At 45.6% G+C, this 10664-nt stretch overlaps 1 protein-coding gene and 1 long non-coding RNA gene across 4 annotated transcripts in view; one reads left to right on the forward strand and one right to left on the reverse strand.

The window, feature by feature from the left end:
* The window catches only part of LOC119846489 (TRPM8 channel-associated factor 2-like), a 33854-nt gene extending 24890 nt beyond the window's left edge, over window positions 1-8964 (reverse strand). Inside the window, exon 1 of the mRNA XM_038380280.2 lies at window positions 8744-8964. The gene's annotated coding sequence lies outside the window, so the exon portion shown is untranslated. The remainder of the gene's footprint in view (window positions 1-8743) is intronic.
* On the forward strand, window positions 7412-10649 carry LOC122460186. 3 transcript variants are annotated; one of them, XR_006281307.1, is made up of 4 exons: window positions 7412-7467; window positions 8650-8734; window positions 10248-10376; window positions 10593-10649. It is a non-coding gene; the product is annotated as an uncharacterized LOC122460186 (long non-coding RNA). The 3 variants fall into 3 exon arrangements; XR_006281309.1 differs by lacking the exon at window positions 7412-7467 and adding an exon at window positions 7710-7762 and having other exon boundaries at window positions 8623-8734; XR_006281308.1 differs by lacking the exon at window positions 7412-7467 and adding an exon at window positions 7716-7762.
* Window positions 10650-10664: the final 15 nt, after the last annotated feature.

Below are 10664 nucleotides of genomic sequence, written 5' to 3' on the forward strand. Positions count from 1 at the left end.
TGCCAACGGTTCACTGTACCACAGATGAGCACTAACTCTCCTCTCAGCCCAGACACACAGACAGATGGTATTTAATGTCAGGCCTTTCCATAGGGCTGTTCCTCTGTCCTGGTGTAGATGGCGACAAGATAGAGTATCAGAACCAGTGACACAGCAGCTCCAATCTTCAGGAAAGCCAGAAAGAGGATTAAAAAATAACCTGACAGTAGCCCATGGCCTCCCCTTTCATCTGTTCACTGGTCCCAACCACATAATAGTCATTCTAATACACAAAAAGAAAAGGAGTACCCATGGCACCTTAGAGACTAACAAATTTATTAGAGCATAAGCTTTCGTGAGCTACAGCTCACTTCATCGGATGCATCGAAAATGCATCCGATGAAGTGAGCTGTAGCTCACGAAAGCTTATGCTCTAATAAATTTGTTAGTCTCTAAGGTGCCACGGGTACTCCTTTTCTTTTTGCGAATACAGACTAACACGGCTGCTACTCTGAAACCATTCTAATACACAGTCACTAACAATAAGTGAACTAATAAATTATAATAAATCAAAGAAATCAGTAAAGATAATAACTAATCTAGAATAACAAACAAAATTAAAGTGATGGGAAAGATCAGAATGAATAGTAAATACTTTACTAATATTAAATTGTTGCTAAAAAGTATAATTGCTAATGGTGAGCAATAAAAATAACGAGGGTAACTCTCAGAATAATGAATAGCTCTTATTTCTACTGGTAAGGTCTCCTTAATTCAAATGTAAAATGTCATTTACAACTTCTCTAATAATTCTAATAAATCATTAATGATCGCAGATAGTAAGACAAATCTGGATAGTTTCCCAGGCAGTGAGGAAGCTCTGGGCCCCGAGCGGGGATGAGGCAGCTATGGCAGAGCTAGGAAAGAAACAAAGCAAAACACTGACTCAGCAGCTCCGGGACTCTTGGGCCATGGGGTTCATGCACTGAAACCCTGGACTGTAACAGGGACCAGAGAATCTTTATCCCCAGTAACAGTCACACTTGCATTCGATGAAGTGGGTATTCACCCACAAAAGCTTATGCTCCAATACGTCTGTTAGCCTACAAGATGCCACAGGACTCTTTGCCGCAGTCACACTTGTAGTTACAGCAGCTAATGTGGGATAATACCCTGTAATGGGTTATGCTCACCACTGTGCACCTCCTGCTGATTGCTCGGGAGGGGGGCAGGGAGAATTAGCTCTGTCCATCAGCAGGACACTCTCACTCTCCGTCACTGCTTCTCCACCGTCTCCGCTGTCTGTGGGGACCTGCTTCGCTCCCAGACAACATCCTCTTCAGGGCACGGCCTTCCAACTGTGCCCCAATTCCATTGTCTCCCCCACTTCCAGGGGAACCAACAGTCCTTCAACTGGCCTTTCACTGCAGTGATGAACTGCAGCCCCTAGTCCACCCCTCGCTCAGGGGCAAACTGCAGTCCTTTGGCTGGCCACTTCCTTTGGCGGCCAGTGGGGCAAGGGGGGGGGGGGCAGGCCCTAGGGACCCTATAGCTGGCAGCCACTCATTGCCTCTCCTTCCCCTCTGCTGCTACCTGCTTTCACCTTTTTGGTGACGGTAATGTTCATCCATTTGGGTACATCCAGTTGCAAACAGAATGTTAAAGTGTAAGAAAATTAAGTTTGTACAGAATAAATCTTCCCAGGCAATCTTAATTGCTCTTTAAAAAGTAGAATTTCAAAATTAGTGGATGAAATAAATGCAGCAGAGTCCCTGTATTTAGATTTTTTGAAAAAAAAAAGTATATTGGATTTCATGAAAACTTCATTGAAAACTTCATTAAAATGCCTTAGACAAAAAGAACAGGAGTACTTGTGGCATCTTAGAGACTAACAAATTTATTTAAGCATAAGCTTTTTTAAGCTACAGCCCACTTCATCAGGTGCATAGACTGGAACATATATTAAGAAGATATATATATATACATACAGAGAAGGTGGAAGTTGCCATATGTATATATATATATCTTCTTACTATATGTTCCATTCTATGTATCCAATGAAGTGGGCTGTAGCCCATGAAAGCTTATGCTCTAATAAATTTGTTAGTCTCTAAGGTGCCACAAGTACTCCTGTTCTTTTTGCGGATACAGACTAACACAGCTGCTATTCTGAAATTAGACAAAAAATATTATCCTATGGTTTGAAAACAGGCTAAAAGACCATAAACAAAAATAATGATAACCAGTACCTAGTAGAGTACCACAGAGATCAGTGTAGAATCTAGTCTTATTTAAAATGTACATTAATGATCTGGAAAGGGGAGTAAACATCAGGTCAGCAAAACTGGTATATAATATAAAATAGGGAATAGCTGTGCATGGCACTGCAGAAAGAGGAAAAACATTAAGGGAGCTAGAGAGAAAAACAAGAAGAAAATAACAAAATGAGATTCAACATATAGTTATCACGTGCCACCTTGTTGCGTTAGCCCAGCTATGTATATTTAGCTCTTTTAAGCCCCGATTTGGAAAAGTGTTTAAAATTAGGCAGGAGCTTAAGCACCTTGCTGAACCAAGGCCTTAGCCTTTTCTCATAAATCAGTCCCTCCAATCCCTGATATTTTTTCTCTTTTCTGAACTCCCTTCAGCTATAATGTGGTGCTCAAAGCTAGAGGCAGTATTTCAGGTGTGCTTGAACAGCTGTATAGAGAGGGATTACTTGTGGCACCTTAGAAACTAACAAATTTATTTGAGCATAAGCTTTCGTGAGCTACAGCTCACTTCTTCGGATGCATGTAGCTGTAGCTCACAAAAGCTTATGCTCAAATAAATTTGTTAGTCTCTAAGGTACCACAAGTCCTCCTTTTCTTTTTGCGGATACAGACTAATATGGCTGCTACTCTGAAACCTGTATAGAGAGGAACTCTCTGCTCCATGTCTTTGTTTATGCTGCTCAAAACTGGCCTTTTTTACTATTATATCACCTTGCAAAGTTGTGTCTAGATTGTTGCTCCCTCTCACCCCTACTTCCCATTCTGTATCTGTTTCAGATATTTTTTTCAGATGCATTAGTTTGCATTTTTCCAAGCTGATTCTTATTTGGTTAGTTTATGACCATGTTTCTAATCTCTTTAGGTCCCTGTGATAGGTCTTACCCCCCATCACCTGCCAGGCTAGCAGATGCACCCAATTAATCAGACTTTGCACCTATCATGGGACTCTCCCTGGAACTCTCCCATTGGCACTGGTGCATCTTCACTAAAGTGCTACAGTGGCACCACTGCAGCTTTTTAAGTGTAGACCTGCCCTCAGTCATCACCTGTTTAGATCTTGAGTAATTCCATTAACTCTCATGGAGTTATTTTACATTTACATAAATGTAACTGAGAGCAGAATTTGCCAGTTCTATTGCAAAAAATCATTTTAAAACAGGAAAAATGGTATAGCTGTTTCCATCAGTGGTTCTCCAGCTGTGACCTATGGAGAGCAGGCTGGGCACATACATACTTGCTAAATTCTGTGCAGCTCCACATGTAATATTTCTCAACAGTGATAAAAAGTCATTGATTTCCCCTTCGGGGGTCCCCCAAATAGGGTTACCACCTTTGAAATGCAAAAAACCCAGCACCCCTCTGCACCCCCAAGGCAAGCCAGCTGCAATTCCAACCCCCAACCACAAGGCAACTCTGCAACCCTCCACTTCAACAGCCTCTAGAGAGAGTATCTAGGGAGAGAATATATATAGATAAGATTGATAATATCATTGTCTTTCTGAAACTATGGAAGTGGGAACACTGCAGCACCTTTAGCTGAACACAGAAACTTTTAACATTAGATATCCCAGTGTATTGTGATGATAATGCAAACCATTAGACACATGTAAAAATAAAAAAAACCTGGCAGCTTAAATTATTTTTCTGACAAATCCATAAAAAAAACCTGGCCAGGCCAGTCAAATACTGGCCAAGTGGTAACTTTACCCGCCCCCCGACCATGATTGCAGGTGAAGGGACCCTTTTACGGCATATCTCAGCAGAAAGAGGATGTGGGAGGGAATAGGGGGAACTGGGTCCATGACAGGAGCCAGGGGGACCAGGCAGGGAGGAGGAAGCAGTCAGGTGCTGATAGGGTTGGGGTGCTGGGGAAGATGGATTGTGGGGGAGGTGGGAGGAGACTGGAGGGTCAGTGGGGGTGAGAGGAGCCAGGGAAGCTGGAGAGGGCTGTTGGAGGCAGTGGGAGCCTGGAGGTTAGTAGGGGTGAGGGGAAACCAGGCACAGCCTCTCCCACTCTATCCCTATCCCCATCAGCCTCCCCCAGCCGCTCTGCCTGTGGCTCACGTCTCTTCTCTACCAGCCACCTTGACCCTGCACTTGGCAGTATGCCAGCTGTGGGAGCAAAGAGAGGGGAGGTGGAGAGAGTGCTTGAAACTGACACCACAGTGTCCCCTGGTAGCCAGGAGGAGAAACTGCCACTGTCTGCCAAATGCATCACACAGGACATTGCAGCTGAGATGTAGGCGAGCATGCTGGACTGCCACGTGTGAGGCTTGGTTACATAACCCTAGCAACTTATGGCAGTATACGTGCGCCCCTGAGCCACGCAGTTACACTGACCTCACTCCCACTATGTCGAATGGAGAGCTTCTCCCCCAACATCGCTACTGCCTCACTCTTGGGGCGGTGGAGTACTTACGCCGAAAGGAGACCCCCCCTCCCATCATCGTGGGGCCATGTTCTGAAACAGATTGAGAACCTCTGGCTTATGCTAGGTGGGTCAAACTTGTCCATTGCCAATGCCCGAGCACACAGGCATCCCAGTGACTTGCACAGGCTGCTTAGGAGGGACAGAAAGAATCCTACCTCACTGCCCAGCAGCTGGGTGCACAGCCCCAGCTGGGACTCACTGCAGTCCGTAATACTGCCCACTGCATGCCCCATCTGCTGGACTCACTGGCTATACTTCCATCATTCCCCGACCTTCCCTGCATCCCACTGAGAGTGTGATGGAGTCTCCCAGCATAGCTTTTCCACACAGCAGAACCAAGGAGTTTTCACTGCCTTTTGGCCTGCAGGGGGCTGATAATTATTGTCCTACATTGTAAAACGCCTTTGTATTACTGATTGAGACTTGCTGTTGGTCTCACTGAAGTGGGCTGATGCTTTGCCATTGACTTCAAAGGGCGTAGGACAGGAAAAGGGTATGCAAAGTGCAATTAAATATAAAGAAAAATACTTGAAACAAAAATGATGCATAATTCAAATGTAGTTTCCTTCACGTTTACAGCATTTTGTATTGTAATAGGCCAAAGTATTTCAAAACTTATTTGATCTTTTGAAACACTGTCTTTATTGTCTGTCCCTTCCTCACTTTTCCAGTGGTTATAGCAGTTGCCCACACCCTAGTCCTCTTCCACTTTGGACATAGGACTGGAAGAATCTTCCTGGATCATTGAGTCCAGTCCCCTGTTACCAAATACAATCCCATCATATAATCCCCTTCATAAATTTATCAGGTTCCTTCTTAAAACTAGTTAGGTTTTCTGCCCCCACAACTCCTGTCGGGAAGCTGTTCCAGAAGCTCACTCATTGGATGGTTAGAAAACTTCTCATTTCCAACCTCAATCTAGTCATAGCCAGTTTATACCCACGTATGCCACTTTGACTACTTCACACCTGTCCTCTCCGGTATTACCTTGCTCCTCTTCCAGTCTGTCCAAAATCAGATGCCAAATTCCTCGTCCTCACCTGGAATTCTGTTCAAGTCATCTCCCTTCTTTGAATACCTCCACTGGCTGCCTTTGCCTTGCATACTTCTTGTCTTTTCTTTTTGAGGCCCTATATCAATCGTCTCTGATCTGTATCTTTCACAGTGGGCCTGAATCCCTTTTTACAGGAAGTCTCTTTTACAATGTTCTGGCAGTATAAACAGGTCTTAAAGCATGTGTAAATGAGCAACAGGGCCTTTGTCTCGATTTGTGTCTCTCAGTGTCATCCCTTTCACTACACCAATGACACCAGCTTCAAGACCCTCTTCATGTTCTTCTTGCAGTCCTGCTTCCTTGCTTTTTTCCATGATATTCCCTATGTCTGGAACAGCCAGACAGCACTTTTTCACCAAGCTCCTCTCCTCTTCTTCATTTCTACCTTTTCTAAATTCTCACTTCTAGCATGTCAAACCAAGTGAGTTAAATTGGTGCCATTTCTGCATGTAGCCTGAGCCCCTAATGTTCTCTCCCCCAGGGCACAAAGTTTACAGTCTAAAGTTTAGACCACCCTTACGTTCTTTTGCAGTATCAGTTTTTGGTAATAGTGGAATTGCCCTTTCTGAGCACACACAAATTCAGTAGTGCCAGCTCTTGTGAATTAATCACAAGTCACTGGCTTTTGAAGCCTGCAGGAGGAGCTCTCGGGATAACATGAGAGGCTTCTCCATTCCTGCAATTTTGAGGGCTGCTCCAGACATAGCAGCAGCACAATGTGACTACGGGAGGAGTGGAGCCTAAGTCATCCCTGCTGCAGCTGAGCCTTGGCAGCACTCCCCTAATGCACACTGCTCATGCACAACACACTCCGCTCCAGGATTTCTCTTGCAAGAGCAGCTGGTAGGTCCCAGGCAGAGGAGAATCCCTGGAACAGCAGGGAGGGCAGAAAAGGTGGGGGCAGTTGGGGAAGTGTTGCTTCTTGCAAAAGGCGAAACCAGTCCCATTGTGTGTTTCGTGTGACATTATCACTTATATGAATGACTGATATAAGTAATGACATGGAAATATTGTCATTATATAGGGTCATTTTTGGAACATTACAAATACTTTAAATATGAAATTGCACATTATTCATGTGTTGAATAATGCCAATTTTATATTTAAAAATTATAAAGTTTGTGGGAAGGACAACTTTATGATTTATAAAAACAAAGTTTCTAGAGCTGGGAATGGGGGGGAGGGGAGAAAACTACTGGGATCGTGCTCATCCCACAATACATCCATTCCCTTCTAGATGTAAGAGCACTACTGCTTAAGGCCCTGCTGCTGCAATAGGCGCCATGTGGGTGCAGTAGTCCCCCAACCACAGATCATTGCAGGGTGAGGGGCCTAGCCAGATTGTGAGTCAAAGGCAAACCTAGCAATTGTCAAAGGAGAGCAGTCAAATATCACGTGGTGTCAGTGAAAGTCCTTTACTGAAGGAGCATTTGTCTAAGAGTTCAGTACAAACATTCATCCTGCTGAAATGAAATTCCCAGATGCAGTCAAACCACGGTGAATGAAAGAAAGACACAGTATATCACCAGGGAAATACAGAATGAAAAGATTCTAGGAAGAAAGAAAATACTGATTGGGTACCACCCAGAAGCCACAACCTTACTCCATTTACTCGTTCCCCCTCAAATAATATCAAAGCTGTGTGTTTGTTTCCTAGGCGTGTTCTTTCACAGACGTTGGGTTTGCAGGCTACACCCATATACTAAGGAAGAAGACACCCTGGGGTTACAGTAAGGTTACCTCTCCCTTTCCCTCCCTTTAGGGCTTAGAACAGAGGTGGGCAACCAATGGCCTGAGGGCCACATCTGGCCCGGGACCCTCCTGCCCAGCCCCTGAGCTCCTGGTCTGGGAGGCTAGCCCCAGCCCCTCTCCTGCTGTCCCCCCTCCCCCACAGCCTCAGCTCACTCCCCGGCTGGCGCAATGCTCTGGGCGGCCAGGCAGCGCAGTTGCAGAGCTGCAGCCTGACCCAGTGCTCTGGGCGGCACGGCTGTAGCGCCGCCAGCCTCCGGTGCTCCAGGCAGTGCGGTAAGGGGGTAGGGGGTGTTGGATAGAGGGCAGGGGAGTTTGGGGTGGTTAGGGGGCGGGGGTGTGAATAGGGGTCGGGGTGGTCAGAGGGCGGGGAACAGGGGGGTTGGATGGGGCAGGAGTCCCGGGGGGGGGGCAGTCAGGAAGGAGAGGGGGGGTTGGATGGGGCGGCAAGGAGCAGTCAGGGGCAGGGATTCTGGGGGCACTCAGGAGACAGGGAGAAGGAGTGGTTGGATGGGGCAGGGGTCCCAGGGTGCAAGTCAGGAATGGGGGGCGGTTGGATGGGGCAGCAGTGGGCAGTCAGGGGTGGGAGGTCCAGGGGTGCTCAGGGGACAGGGAGCAGGGGGTGATGGATGGGGTAAGAGTCCCGAGGGGGCCATCAGGGGGCAGAAGTCCCCGGGGACTCATCAGGGGGCAAAAAGCAGGGGGGGGAATCAGATAGGAGGCAGGGGCCTGGTTGTTTGGGGAGACACAGCCTCCCCTAACCGGCCCTCCATACAATTTTGGAAACCGGATATGGCCCTCTGGCCAAAAAGTTTGCCTGCCCCTGGCTTAGAACATAGAAGAGGAGATTAGTGAAAACACTAATGTAAGGCAATCTAGCCGGCTGTCAGTCTCTGTCATGAGGTACCCATCCACCCTGTGTGAACCAAACAGGATGAAAAAAGAAAAGAAAAAAAGAAAAGGAGTACTTGTGGCACCTTAGAGACTAACAAATTTATTTGAGCATAAGCTTTCGTGAGCTACAGCTCACTTCATCGGATGCATGAAGTGAGCTGTAGCTCATGAAAGCTTATGCTCAAATAAATTTGTTAGTCTCTAAAGTGCCACAAGTACTCCTTTTCTTTTTGCGAATACAGACTAACACGGCTGCTACTGTGAAACAGGATGAAGAAGCAAAAAAGAAAAAGTGCCAAACAAAAGATGTTTCTGTTTGCATTTCCCGGGGGATGTAGGGCTGTGTGGTTGTAGGTGAGTTACCTTGTCATAATGACTGTTATTTGCAGCAGGTGTCACTTATGAGCAGAGCTTTCCTGAGAACGAATCACACCAGGAGACCTGAGGATTGATGAAGCTGGCATCAGGGTGCTGTGCTGCCACTGGAGTCGGATCCCCGGGGGGGAGGGGGGAAAGCCGGATGCAGGGATTTCACGCCAGGGCAATGGGCCTGGCGGGAGGCAGGGCAACATTCTCTGCATGTCTCCTGCAGACACCAGGAAGTGGCAGCAGAGGGCACTGCCTACTGGCTAGGGTGCTGCAGCGCCAACCCCACCCCACGCCCCCACACACTTAGGGAACGTCTGAAAAAGCGTGAGAGGAAATGGGAAGAGAATGTGCAAGAAATCTCGGGAACATGCTGGCAGCTTCATGCTGTGTGCAACAGTGTGGGCCCAAAATGTGCAGCTGACAGGAGAAATTGTATAGTTGCTGGTTAGGACAAGGAAAAGGCAAACAAACCCTACATTAATGTAATGGTAAGAATGAAAAGTTAACATGAAATCAAGTATCCCAAGAATATTGGCCCATATACTGATCGCTTGTACATCAGTGCAAATTCAAAGTAACTCCACTGAGGTCAGTATAATTACTTACTCCTTATTTGCACCAGTGCGCATGAGATCGGAAGTTAACTATGCCATATTGCAGCTATTGTGTATATTTACTTTCAAACGAGGCATTACTTTTTGTGGGGGCAAAATTGCACGTAACATTTTACCCCACAGTGAATTGCCAGGAAAAGGCAGTCACAAAACAGTAGGCACAATTCACTGTAGCTGAAAAATTGTGCCTGCAAAAAGAGAAGTCTGGCTAGCAAACAGGCCTTTTAAGAGGGAGGGTCAGCGCTGCTATGAGAGTGTTTGCATTTCTTGTTTTTTGTTTTTTTTTGTTTTATTTTAAAGTCACCATTTTCAGAGAGAGCACTAAACAGGAAAGTCAGAGAGCTGAGTTCTAATCCTGATTGTGCCATTTTCTCACTCTGTGACCTTGGGCACATTACATCTCCTCTATGCCTGTTTGTCTATCTGTAAAATGACCGTAGACTTTAAGACTAGAAGGGACCATTGTGATCATCCAGTCTGACCTCCTGCACATTGCAGGCCACAGAACCTCATCCATCCGCTGCTGTAATAGATCCATAACCTCTGGCTAAGTTACTGACATCCTCAAATCATGAAAATAATTTTAAAGTTAAGACAACTAAATTTGGAAGAAACTTAGGGCTTTTCTACTACACTTAAAATGTTGTGACAATGCATAATTATAAGGCTCCTCCTTTTTAAAGTAATTTGAGATGTATGGATGTAAAGTGCTATGTAATATATACATGTAAAATATGATGAATAATACTTAAAGCAATTTTTAAATGCAATATTCCAGGATACCATCTCCTCTTCCCTGCAAAGAAAAAAGGGTGAAAAAAGGATTGAAAGAATTGAATTGGCTTCTGCTACCCCAGATCACTTGTAATTCTTTTCACTTTCAGGCAGAAGCCTCTTAACTGGTCAAGGGCGCAGACAGACAGGCATGAGTGTGAAATTTACAAGAACTGCCTAGTGGACACCTATGGCAATCGGGAATGACTGGCCCCAATAAGAGAGACAACCTGGGTGAGGTAATATATTTTAATGGACAAAATTCTGTTGGTGAGAGAGACCAACTTTCATGCTTATACAGAGCTCTTCTTCAGGTCTGGGAAATGTACTCAAAGTGTCACTGCTTAAATACTAGGTGGAACAGATTGTTTAGCATAAGTGCTTAACACATTTCAAGGGACAAAATAAATGTGTTAGTCTGTAAGGTGCCACAAGTCCTCCTTTTCCTTTTGCAGATACAGACGAACACTGCTGCCACTCTGAAACCATTCTAAAACGTTCTTGTCAACTGCTGGAAATGGCCCACC

Source organism: Dermochelys coriacea, chromosome 1 (genome assembly GCF_009764565.3).
Source record: "Dermochelys coriacea isolate rDerCor1 chromosome 1, rDerCor1.pri.v4, whole genome shotgun sequence".
In the NCBI taxonomy this organism is placed as follows: domain Eukaryota; kingdom Metazoa; phylum Chordata; order Testudines; family Dermochelyidae; genus Dermochelys; species Dermochelys coriacea.